The sequence below is a fragment of the Scyliorhinus torazame genome, chromosome 15 (genome assembly GCF_047496885.1).
Source record: "Scyliorhinus torazame isolate Kashiwa2021f chromosome 15, sScyTor2.1, whole genome shotgun sequence".
NCBI lineage: Eukaryota > Metazoa > Chordata > Chondrichthyes > Carcharhiniformes > Scyliorhinidae > Scyliorhinus > Scyliorhinus torazame.
The window spans coordinates 126,789,810-126,803,126 of record NC_092721.1 but is presented as its reverse complement, the minus strand read 5'-3'; the positions used below and the strand labels follow the sequence as shown (position 1 = coordinate 126,803,126).

At 45.6% G+C, this 13,317-nt stretch overlaps 1 protein-coding gene across 2 annotated transcripts in view; it reads left to right on the top strand.

The window, feature by feature from the left end:
- Positions 1 to 13,317, top strand: part of edar (ectodysplasin A receptor) — a 133,451-nt gene that overhangs the window by 8,789 nt on the left and 111,345 nt on the right. The gene's annotated exons all lie outside the window — the stretch shown is intronic.

Below are 13,317 nucleotides of genomic sequence, written 5' to 3'. Positions count from 1 at the left end.
CCACTCAAGCTTCATTCATTGCAAAAATTGCAACCGGTTCCTAACTACAGTCATACTCACACAATATAGACTCATGGATTTATGGAAAATGGACATTTTACTAAGCAAAATGGAGAATGGCCATTCTACTTTTGGAACAAAACTGAGGTGGAAAATCAGGTGTTCTTTTCATTCAATATATTTGGAACTACACAAGGCATTGGAAGCTATCCTATATGTCTGGGGGTAAACATTAAAATGCATAAGACCTTTCAGGTTATTTCACTGAGGAGGCACTAAAATGCAACAATCGTTCCTGTGGATTAATGGGTGCCATTATCCAAATAATTACAGAAACAAGTTCACAAAATGATTCACAATGAACTTGCAGACTTCTTGGCTTTGGAGTGGAATTCAAAAGAATGAGTGTGAGAAGAATCACATTCCAGCATAAGGATTTGTAAATGGGTGAAACTCGGAACATCATTATATGTCATTGGTCAAGGCATCAGAGACTATTTGTGAGGACAATTAAAAAGATATGGTCACCTCACAGAAAATAGATTTCTGATAAAGGACATTTAATAAGACATATTTTTGTGAGCAGTAGGTAGAGAGAGAGATGAAGATTTCCAGACCAGCTAAAGAACAAAACCCTCTCAAAATCCATCAGAAAACAGAAGATTTGGGCTGGCCTTTACCAATGTATTTGAGGAACCAAACCGGTCCTTCGCTGCAGGGAGTCGACTATACTGTGACTACAGAGAAACCTACTACGCCACGGAGTAAGCCATTATGAATCAATTTTCATAAACCTCCAGAGAGGGCCATAGACAGAAACAGGCCAGAATCTCACAACTAAATCTGCTTGAGAGAGCTGCTAAGGAGAGTCCACAGCAGGACAAAACAGTGCTGGAGTGAGCTCCAGGGTCTCTGGTGAGCAACCTATTAAGAAGAAGCTGCAATCAGGAAGAAAGCAGTATAAAGATGATTTTTTTTTTAAGGTATGACTTTATTCATTGTGCCAATGCAAATCAGGATGCAAAGCCCATGTGTGTTATATGCAGGGACGTACTGGCAAATGAAAGTTTAAAACCATCAAATCTTCAAACGCGTTTGAAGATTAAGCATGGCAAGTTCGAGGACAAACCAAGGATACAGCAAGAACTTAAATCGTCAACTGAAGTCCTCAGCAGAAATGTTACATTGAATGACAAAGTACAATTATCCTCTGACATGGTAGCTTACCTTTTAGCTAAAGAGAAAATGCCCCACACTGTAGCTGAGAGATTAATTTTCCCTGTAGCAATATACATAGTTCATACAGTACTAGATGAGAGGTTAGCTGAAAAATTTAAATGTATCCCAGTCAGTCAGTGATAACAGAGTGGTTGGCCGAATTTGTGAAATTGCTGAGAATTTAGAAGCCCAGCTTATTTCTCATTTAAAATCAGCACAGGTCAGGTGGCACAGTGGTGCAGTGGTTAGCACTGCTGCCTCATGGCGTCGACGACCCAGGTTTAATCCCGGCCCCGGGGTCACTGTCCCTGTGGAACTTGCACATTCCCCCCGTGTCAGCCCCACAACCCAAAGATGTGCAGCATAGCTAGATTGGCCACTCTAAATTGTCCCTTAATTGATAAAAAAAAGAGAATTGGGTACTCTAAATTAAAATTAAAATAAAATCAGCACAGGAGTTCCCACTACAACTGGATGAAAGTACAGATGTTCCAAGTTTACTTAAGGTATGTTTGGCACAATGAATTTGTTGAGGATTTGTTATGCTGCCTGACATTACCGACCAGTATGACTGACGCACAGATTTATGAGGCACTGAATAGTTACGTGGTTGGAAAGTGCGGGCTTGACTGGGATCATTGCAGAATTTGTCGAGAAACCAACGAGAGAGCAGGCCATCCTTGACTGGGTATTGCGCAATGAGAAAGGATTAATTAACAATGTTGTGGTGCAAGATCCTTTGGGGAAGAGTGACCATAACATGGTAGAATTCTTCATTAAGATGGAGAGTGACACAGTTTAAGTCTGAGACTAGTATCCTGAACTTAAAGAAAACTCACTTTGATGGTATGAGCCGTGCATTGGCCAGGATAAGCTGGTAAAGGATACTTAAGGGGTTGACGGTGGATAGGCAATGGCAGACATTTAAAGAACACACGGATGAACTTCAACGATTGTACATCTTTGTCTGGTGCAAGAGTAAGATGGGGAAGGTGGCTCAATCATGGCTGACAAGGAAAATTGCACTGGGGGAATTGATGTTATTGAAACCTGATTAGCCCCCAGGATCTGATGTTCTGCATCCTAGAATACTTCAGGAAGTGGCCCTAGAAATAGTGTATGCATTGGTGCTCATTTTCCAGCATTCTATGGACTCTGGAAGAATTTCAATTGATTGGAGAGTAGCTAATGTAACCTCACATTTTAAAAAAGGAGGGAGAGAGAAAATAATGAATTATAGACCTGTTAGCCTGACATCAGTGGTGGGGGAAATGCTGGAGTCAATTATTAAGGATGAAATAACTGAGCATTTGGAAAGTGTGGACAGGATCTGTCCAAGTCAGCTTGGATTCACTAAAGGGAAATCATGCTTGACAAATCTTCTGAAATTTTTAATAGAGTGGACAAGGATGAACCAGTGGATGTTGTGTATCTGGACTTTCAAAAGGCTTTTGACAACATCCCATGCAGAGATTAGTGAGCAAAATTAAAGTTCATGGTATTGGGGGCAATGTATTGATGTGAGTAAAAAAACTGGTTGGCAGACAGGAAGCAGAGAGTGGCAGGCAGTGACTAGTGGGTACTGCGGCTTCAGTGCTGGGAGCCCAGCTGTTCACAATATACATGAATGATTTGGACAAAGGAATTGCATGCAATATCTCCAAATTTGCAGACAACACTAAGCTGGGTGGCAGTGTGTGCTGTGAGGAGGATACGAAGAGTCTGCAAGGTGATTTGGACAGGCTGACTGAGTGGGCAAATACTTGGCAAATTCAATATAATGTGGGTAAATGTGAGATAATCCACTTTGCTGGTAAAACAAGAAGGCAGATTATTATCTGAATGGTGGCAGTTTAGGAAAAGGGGAAGTGCAAAAAGGCGTGGGTGTCATGGTGGAACAGTCGCTGAAGGTTTGCATGCAGGTACAGAAGATGGTGAGGAAAGCTAATGGCATGCTGGCCTTCATAGCGAGAGGATTTGAGTAAAGGAGTAGGGATGTCTTGCTGCAGTTAAAGAGGGGCTGGTGAGATCACACATGCAGTTTTGGTCTCCGAGTTTGAGGAAGGACATTCTTGCTATTAAGGGTGTCCAGCGAAGGTTCACCAGACTAATTCCCGGGATGGCCGGACTGACATATGAAGAAAGACTGGATCGACTGGGCTTGTACTCACTGGAGTTTAGAAGAATGAGAGGGGATCTCATAGAAATATATAAAATCCTGATGGGACTGGACAGACTAGATGTGGGAAGAATGTTCCCAATGTTGGGGATGTCCAGAACTAGGGGTCACAGCCTAATAATAAGGAGTAAGCCATTCAGGACCGAGATGAGGAAGAACTTCTTCTCTCAGAGAGGTGTGACCTTGTGGAATTCTCGACCACAGGAAGCTGTTGGGGCCAGTTCATGGATATATTCAATAGGGAGCTGGACGTGGCCCTTGCGGCAAAGGGATCAAGGGGTATGGAGAGAAAGCGGGATATTGAATTTGCATGTTCAACCATGAGGATATTGAATGGTGGCACAGGGTCTAATGGCCTACTCCTGCACCTATTTTCCATGTTTCTATGTAACCTCTATGTCTTTATGGAACAAAAGGGGAATCACAGGCACTGTTTCAAGACTTAATCTCAAAGGAAGCAGGTGTCACAGTGAATTTTGGATTTTTAAGATCTTAGTACGTGCTGTCTCTTTTGTAATCATTTTTCCATGTGTCTGTGTGTGTGTCTGTGTGTGTGTGCACATATTTACGTGAGAGAGTGGGTGCTGCTGTGAATACATTTCAGTCATTAAGTATTCAAGGCTTTTCCTTTTTCCTATGAGAAAACCTATCATTTGTCTGTTCTTGAGAGTTACAGCATTCTGGGGCCAAAAACATTTATCTTCAAACAAATCTGACTTTGATCAGTCGAGAGGGGGAAAAAGTGGAAACATCCTACCATCTCTCCTTGTATTTAATACTATGTCATTAGAATCCGTATATGCAAAAGCGCTGGGGGGGGGGTTCTGCGACGCGGCAGGGGGTGAAAGATGACATGGTCAAGGGCGAAGAAAGGGGCCATCTGGGATGGGCTAGGTACAGAGTGGAATTAAAGGGGCAGGAGTTAAGTGGGGAAGATGACGGACGGTAGAGGGGATTGGAGGCACAAGCCTCCGGTAAGGTTGGTAACGTGGAACGTCCAGGGATTGAATGGGCCGGTTAAAAGGTCGCGGGTGTTCGCGCACCTCAGGAGCTTGAAAGCGAAGGTGGTCTTTTTGCAGGAGACACACCTCCGTGTGAAGGACCAGGTTAAGTTAAGGAAGGGGTGGGTCGGGCAGGTTTTTCACTCGGGGTTTGATTTGAAATCGAGGGGTGTGGCGATTTTAATGAGCAAGAAAATGGGATTCGTGAGTGTGAAGGAGGTGAGGGATCCAGGTGGGAGATGTGTGATTGTGAGTGGGGTATTGGAAGGGGCACCAGTAGTGTTGGTAAATGTGTATGCCCCAAATTGGGATGATGTGGGTTTTATGAGGGGGTTGCTGGCAGCAATCCCGGATTTGGCCACGTACCAGTTGATCATGGGAGGAGATTTTAACTGTGTCCTGGAGCCGAGGGTGGATAGATCGAGCCCCAGGTCTTTGGGTAGGGTACGAATGGCAAGGGAGCTGGGGGGGTTTATGGAGAGGATGGGTATGGTGGATCCATGGCGCTTTCAGAACCCAGGGGGAAGGGAGTATTCCTTTTCACACGTCTATAAGGTGCATTCGAGGATTGATTACTTTGTAGTGAGTTGGGAGATTTTGGTTGGGGTGGAGGGGCAGAGTATGCGGGGATAGTTATCTCGGACCATGCACCCCACTGGCTGGATATTCGGTTCAGTACGGGACGAGAACAGAGGCCGGGGTGGAGGTTTGACTCGGGGTTGTTGGCGGATGGAGGATTTTGTGATAAGGTGCGGTTGGCGATTAGGGACTATGTGGAGTTCAATCAGAATGGGGAGATGTCGACGGGCATTTTTTGGGAAGCACTGAAGGCAGTGGTCCGGGTTGAAATTATCTCATTTACAGTTCGTGCGAATAAGGAAAGGAGGGCGGAACATTACCGTCTAGTGAGTGAGATAGTGGAGGTGGACAGGGAATATTCGAGGGTGTCCACCGTGGAGGAATTGGCGAGGAGGAAAAAGTTGCAGGGGCAATTTGACGGCTGACAACGGGGAGGGCAGTAGGGCAACTGCGTAGGGCAAGGGGGATGCAATACGAGTATGGGGAGAAGGCGAGCTGTATGCTGGCGCACCAGCTGCGGAGGCAGGCTGCGTCCAGGGAAATATTGAAGATCCGGACTAGGGCTGGGGATGTGGTGTCAGAGCCAGGGAAGATAAATGAGGCATTTAGAGAGTATTACCAGGGAATTTATGAGGCAGACCCAGGAGGAGAGGAGGAGGACATGGGGTGGTTTCTGGACGAGCTGGAATTTTCCCAGGTGGAGGAAGCAAAGAGGCAGGCGTTGGAGGAACCCCTGGGGCTGAGGGAGGTGCTGGATAGTATCAGGGGTATGAAGTCGGGGAACGCCCCTGGGCCAGATGGGTAACCGGCAGAATTTTATCAGGAATTTGCAGCGGACCTGGCACCACATCTGTTGGGAGTGTTTAATGAAGCACTGGAGAAGGGGGAGTTCCCGGAAATGATGAAGCAGGCAGTAATCACACTAATCCCCATAAAAGGGAAGGATCCGTTGGAATGTGGGTTGTATAGACCCATATCACCATTGAACACGGATGTGAAAGTATTGGCCAAGTTGTTGGCGGGGAGGATGGAGGATTGTGTCCTGGGGATGGTTGCAGAAGATCAAACAGGCTTCGTGAAGGGCAGGCAGCTCGCGAGTAATATAAGACGGCTGTTGAATGTGGTGATGAATCCGTCGAGAGCTCTGGTACCGGAGATAGTGGTGTCCATGGATGCGGAGAAAGCATTTGATCGGGTGGAGTGGCGGTACTTGTTCGAAGTTTTGGGAAGGTTTGGGTTTGGGCCGAGATTTGTGGCATGGGTGCGGTTGCTGTATGTGGCACCAAGAGCAAGGGGGAGGATGAATGATATGAGCTCACAAAGCTTTGACTTACACAGGGGTACGAGGCAGGGCTGCCCGCTGTCGCCGCTGCTGTTTGCGCTGGCCATAGAGCCATTGCCGATGGCTCTCAGGGGGTTGGCAGAGTGGCAGGGGATAATGAGGGGACAGAGGGAGCATCGGGTGTCGCTCTATGCCGATGACCTCTTGCTGTATGTTTCGGATCCGTTGGAGAGTATGGGAAGGATTATGGGCCTGTTGGGAGGTTTGGAGGGTTCTTGGGATACAAGCTGAATGTAGGGAAAAGCGAGGTATTCCCGGTGAATGAACTGGCACAGCGGGCTAATTTAGGGGGGATGTCATTTACCGTAGCGAGGGATAGGTTTAGGTACTTGGGGATTCAGGTAGCGAGGGAATGGACGGGGCTCCATAAGTGGAAATTAACGAAGCTGGTGGAGGAGGCCAGGGAGGATCTTAAGAGGTGGGATACACTGCACTTAACGTTGGCGGGGAGGGTTCCAAGTGGTGAAAATGAATATTCTGCGGGGCTCTTGTTTATCTTTTGGGCTCTCCCGTTCTTTATACCAAAGGTCTTTTTTCAGAAAGTGGACACAATCATCTCTGACTTTGTATGGGTGGGGAAGGTACTGAGGGTGGGGAGGACCCTGCTACAGAGGCAGTGGCAGCAGGGGGGGTTGGCATTGCCAAACTTGCTTCATTATTATTGGGCAGCAAATGTGGACAAGGTGTGGCGGTGGTGGGAAGGAGAAGGAGTAGAGTGGGTTAGGATGGAGGAGGAATCTTGAAGGGGTCTAGTTTGAGGGATACGGTGATGGCAGCATTGCCAATGGCTCCGAGTAGGTAGTCAGGGAGTCCAGTGGTGCAGTCCACGGTGAAGATATGGAATCAGCTGAGGAGGCATTTTTGGGTGGAAGGGATGTCGGTGCTAACGCCGCTGTGCGAGAATCATGGGTTTGAGCCGGGGGGGGATGGATAGTGTACACAGGAGGTGGAGGGAAGTGGGGCTGGTCAAGGTGAGGGATTTGTATTCGGAGGAATGGTTCGCCAGTCTGGAGGAGCTAAGGGAGAGGGTAGAGCTGCCGAGGGGTAGCAAATTCAGGTATCTACAGGTTAGGGACTTTGCACGAAAGGTCTGGAAGGGGTTCCCTAGATTGCCGGGATACACTCTGCTGGAGCAACAGCTGCTTTCGGATGTGGAAGGGGAGGGAAGAATTGGGGATATATAAGAATTGAGGATATATCCATCCTCCCCGCCAACAACTTAGCCAATACTTGAGAATTGCTGGGGGAGCAGGGAGGCGAGCGGGTGGTGAAGATCAAGGAGAAATGGGAAGCGGAGTTGGGAATGGAGATCAATTGGGGAGTATGGAGTGAGACACTGCGAAGGGTAAACGGGACCTCCTCTTGTGCAAGGATGAGCCTGATACAGTTTAAGGTGGTGCACAGGGTGCATATGACTCGGGCGAGAATGAGTGGATTCTTTCAGGGGGTAGCAGATGAGTGTGAGAGGTGTAGGCGGGTCCAGCGAATCATGCGCACATGTTTTGGGGTTGTGAAAAATTGGGAAGATTCTGGGCGGGAGTGTTCGCGGTCTTAGCCAGGATAGTGGAGGAGGGAGTGGACCCGGACCCTTTGGTGGCGATATTTGGGGTCTCAGAGAAGCCGGAGCTCATGGAGAGGAGGAAGGCCAATGTCGTGGCCTTCGCCTCTCTGATTGCACGGTGACGAATTTTGTTGGAGTGGCGGTCGGCATCGTCACCGGGGGGGTAGCAGCATGGTTGGGTGACCTGTATGACTTCCTGCGGTTAGAGAAGATAAAGTATGAGTTAAGGGGCTCAGCAGGGGAGTTTGAGAAAAGGTGGGGGGTGTTTGTGACCGTGTTTGGAGCTGTTCGTCGCATGGGGGTGGGGGGTGGATGATGGGGAGGAGGGGTTGAAAAAGGAGAAAAAACTGTACAGTTGATTGTTGGGAAGAATGTTTCCCGGGCTATTTATTTGCTGTAACCTACATTGATACAAGTTTGAATAAAATGTGTTTAAAAAAAAAAGAATCCATATATGCACAGTTGGCCCATGTGGAATTACAGCAGGTTTATTGTCAGGGTTGACAAGGTGGTATGGCCGAGTGGCACGATAGTGCAGTGGTTAGCACTGCTGCCTCACGGCACTGAGGACCTGGGTTAGATCCTGGCCCTGGCTCACTGAACATGTAGAGTTTGCACATTCTTCCCATGTCTGCGTAGGCCTCACCCTCACAACAGAAAGATGTGCAGGGTAGGTGGATTTGCCATGCTAAAAATTGCCCCTTGGAATTATTTTTAGAAACAGGGTGGCATGGCTACTAGCCCACTTTTCGGCCCTTACACCCTTTTAATACTCATTTTCTCATTTGGAAATTGGTCCCTGGAGTAACTGAAGCAAAAAACCAATGGGTCACAACCAGAAAACAACCTAAATGTAGAAAGTGCTGTGAAGAGGACACAGATCAACCAAGAGACCACATAGCGGTAAAGCATAGCACGCATTCTACACCTTACTGTGAACAACAAGCAAGATTGTGATGTCCAATTTATAAATCTTATGTTGTTTACTGTTTATCTGTGAATTTGACACTAATGTGAATGCTATTTAAATTTTATTATGAGCTTATTATTTGAGTACAACAGGTCATTTGTTAGCAATGGGATTTTTATTCATGGATTGCTATGTGCAATGATTCAAATGTGACTGCACTGCAACGCCATGCAATTTTATGCCACCATTAAATCTGAGCTCAGTTCCAACTCAAGTGTATGCATCATATACCATCTAAAAATGAATTTGCAAGTACAGAGCTGAATCTGATTATGGAGCTTGTTTGATCCTCACATTTTCTACTGTTTTGAGTGTTCCCATTGGCTTCCACAGTGTTCATTATGCCATCTAATCTGTGCTTTTGTTCAGCTCTGAAAATCAATATGGTTGACTCTTAATTGCCCTCAGGGATGGGCAGTAAGTGCTGACCCAGCCAGTGACTCCCACATCCCATGAATGAATTTTTAAAATCCATAATTAAGGATCATCACAATCAATCTTCACAGATTTCCACCAATATCGCCACATGGGGAAGTATCAGGTTCAAGGTCAGCAACTCTCACGATGCAGTATTTACTCTGGAAAACGACAAATGCAATCCATGGGACACATAAAGAACTGACATTTATTTAGTGCGTTCACATTCACAGAATTTCCCAAAGCAAGAATCAGATAGACTTCTGCCACACCCAATGGGTAACATATAACTTGTTGATGTTGCATGGGAACTATAGGATCAAGTTTAGGTACCAGCAGCCAGTGAAGGGCTGCTGACTTCCCTCAAAGTACTCCCAATTTCTCTAATTGGGAGGAAATGACAGATGGCAACTTCGGCTTTTGAAGAAGATGAGGTAGAGTCAGTGGTCATACCTTAAGGTAAAGGCCACTCAGACAACAAATTATTTTTCCTGACAAGGCCTCACTTACTGCAGAAGATGTGAATGGGAGCTTGGTGACTTGCAGTGCTGTTCAGGTGTTCTAGGTGTATGACGGTGTGATCCCCTAATTTAAAAAATGTTTGCAGTTCCTGTTTCTGCACACCGTTCCTCCATATAACAGGTCTCAGACATTCGCTCCTAGTAAAGTATGCGTCCACCATTCCATTACCAGCGTCTGTGAGTCCATTTAGCAAAAGTAATTCTACTTTTAACTCAGAAGGCTCTGCCTCATTTTAATACATGAGTGTATAATCAAAGTTGATGATCCAGTGCAGAATTGTGGGAGAGCTGAATTGTTGAAGATGCTGTCCTTCAGGTGAGATGTTGAATTTACTTGTATTTACTTGTATAGGTTGAGAGCAAAGCTCCGTGGCATTATTTAAGGGGTAAGGAGGTTTGCCCCAAAACGTTGCTAGCTCTCCTCCCTTCAGCCAATATAAAATAAAATTTATAAACCAATTAACTGGTCATTCTTATGGCTAACGTGGCGCTTGAAATTACCTCTAATATTTTTCACAGGGTTTTCGAATGCTCGACTGGTTGGACTAGGGTCGGAGCGGTAGTACGGGAGGAGGCTGGCAGAGGATTTGATGACAATGTTGGAGCAGGTTCATCAGCATCACTGAGATTAGCAGCAAGATTGGTAGAAGTTAAAAAAAGAAAATGCTAGGTGCAACCAAGAGCCCCAACAAAACCTTATAAAGCACCATTGACCTGCAAGCACTCAATGCTCCTGGTTTGGGTGCATATGTGAACAATGACTAAATGATCAGAATTCCATCCAAGTCTAAGAGGGATGGTCTCCTATTGCTGAGTGTTAGTTTGTGGGAAAATTTGGTGAGGACACTTGATGACCATTTGTTTGCCTGACTCAATTATTAGTCATCCACACAGACAGAAGGTTGTCTAATATGTGAATAAGGGTCGAAAGCTGGCTGTAATTTTCATGGAGAAAATGGGCGAAGCATGCAAAGTGCTTGCTAGATCCAGTTTTGTCAGGTGTTGTACGACCTACCAGCCATCCTGAAAGAGAGTGCTGAGGACCACTCAGAAGAAGTAAGTTTTTCAATTCTTACAGATAAAGCTTATGTTCCTCCTGGCCCCAGACGCATTTTCCAGCCTGTTTTCAGCATGTTCTCACTTCTCCCAAAATCGCCCCTCTCGCAAACAAGCCCCCACTTGCCATTTGTCGGGCCGAATCTTGCCGAGCTCCGCAGCAGCTGCAGTTGAAGTGCCCATTTGGTGATAGCAGATCACTTGTAAAGTTTAAGTGAGGGCTGAACCTGTAAATGACTTGTGTGCCTTTCAGGGGGATTTTCAGTGAGGTTTATTAAATGGTGCCAATGCTCAGTTTATATTCAGTCAGCAGAAAGAAAAGTACTTAAACAGTTATTTATCCATGCATTTGAAATATGACCATATTTCAGCTTTGTGATTTTGTATTTCCATGCTACTTAATGATCTGGAATGTACAACATTAAATCAAATGCGATTTAATGCTTAATCCTCAATAATTATTCTGCTTTATTGCGTTCCTACTGAAATTTGATCAGTAGCAACTGGAAATAATAATGTAATGATCTTTCTATTAGTGAGGCAGCGTTCCAAAACACAGGAAAATATTTGGTTTTGAGCAGCGAGCAAGGTTGTGGCATCAGTTTTGATTTGCTGTAACAAATAACTGCCCTCAACATGGTTGGCCTTCTTCTGTAAGATGAATTTCTGTGAGCCTTGAAAGAAACAGCTCCAGAATGTTCTAAGTAATTACAGTGTGAGGGATGAAGACCGCACACTGTATTTTGTATAATATACATTTTAAAAACTGAACATGCATCCTTTAAATGTCTGTCTGTGATCCCAGAACAAAATAAGCCACTTTGTGTTATGTTATATTATATTACTACTCCTGGTAGCATGTTATATTACGTGTGTAATATCTTATTACTCATTTGCTTTCTGCCAAGATGGCCATACACTCGACGTTCATTAACACAAAGTCTTCAAATAAAGCAAATTCTGTTTATTGAGTAATGATAACAATTTAACTATGAGTTTGTTCTCTCTTCAACAACTAAACTATAGATTAAATTAACAAGACAAAATATATATTAACTATGATTAACAACAGCTGCACACTAAACTAACTCTCTCTACCACTGATCACTAGTCACTCCAAACACGAAGAGGTGGGAACTCTCCTTGAGTTTATCTTTTTATACCCATCTCTAGTGCTGCCATCTAGTGGTTATCTAGCTGTTACTTCTGTATATTAACCCTTTACATACACACAGATATGCAGATCACTACACTTTGCAGTTTCAGAAATCTCACACCTCATTATCTCTGAGGAGCTGCCGATGATCACCTGGGGACTGCACAGCCAAATTTCAAATGAAGCTACATCGAAGGCCTTTTGTACATGATAACCGAGGCTGACCAGTGGAGATGGAACATCTACTAAGGCCTCTCAAACATTCCTCTTAACCTACAATGCCTAATACATTATCTGCCTGCAACACAAAGCCAATTTCCAAAGATCCTGGGCTGGATTCTCCGATTCTGGGGCTATGTCCCCACGTCGGCATGGGATCGGTGGCGTTTTACACCATAATAAATGGCGCAAAACAGCCACCAATTCCGTTTTGCTGGGGGCTAGCATGCCAGCAACGTGGGGCAGCCGACTCTAGCTGCCAATATGCCCCGGAGAATTGATGGGTCCATCACGCGCATGCACACGGCGGCGGCAACAGCGGATAATCCAGTCCAATATTTCTTGTCTCTGGTCTCTGTACTGTAAATCTTTCTTTTCTCAATCCATTGCTTTACTATCTGAAGGGCAGAGGGATGTTGTGAACCCTCTCTAGCATTTTGGATGCGTGCAAATAAATTAACCTTTTGAGTTCATCCTGTCTTGAGTTTGCTGTGCAGTTATTAATAGAAAATTGGATCGCACATTTATTTTTACAGATAAAAAATGCAATTGGGCAGAGAATAGGTTCCGACATCACAGGCACCGATTTGACGCCAAATTGCAATTCTCCGTCACCTTGACAGTGGTGTCAATGCAGTCGGAATGCACATACAAGCAAACACCATTTGCATGTCATTAGCGGGCATGACCTGGTATTCTCCGGGGCCTCCGCAATGCTCCGCCTCCAATGGGCCGAGTTCCCAATGGCGCGGTTCACTTGTGCTTTTAAAAATCGTGAAATCGGCGTCGTAGCTGCTGAGGGAGAGAGAGGGGGTGTAGAAAGTGTCCAACATCGGCATAGTTTGCTGACAGTTGTGCTGCTGGCTGGTGGACTTCTGGCAAGACAGCCATGCAGCTGAACACGCCTCTAACAGCCACTGTGAACTTAGGGCCGTGGGTCGTATAGGTGTCCCCCAGGCCACCCCGCTAGGTGCCTTCTGGCCCCAGCCGACCTATCAGCTGTATTGCTGCACTCCAGCACTACCAGTGCCATCTTGTTGGCTGGGATGGGTGTGTGGGGATTGTAAAGCAAAGAGTGGGGATTAATGGGTGTTTCTC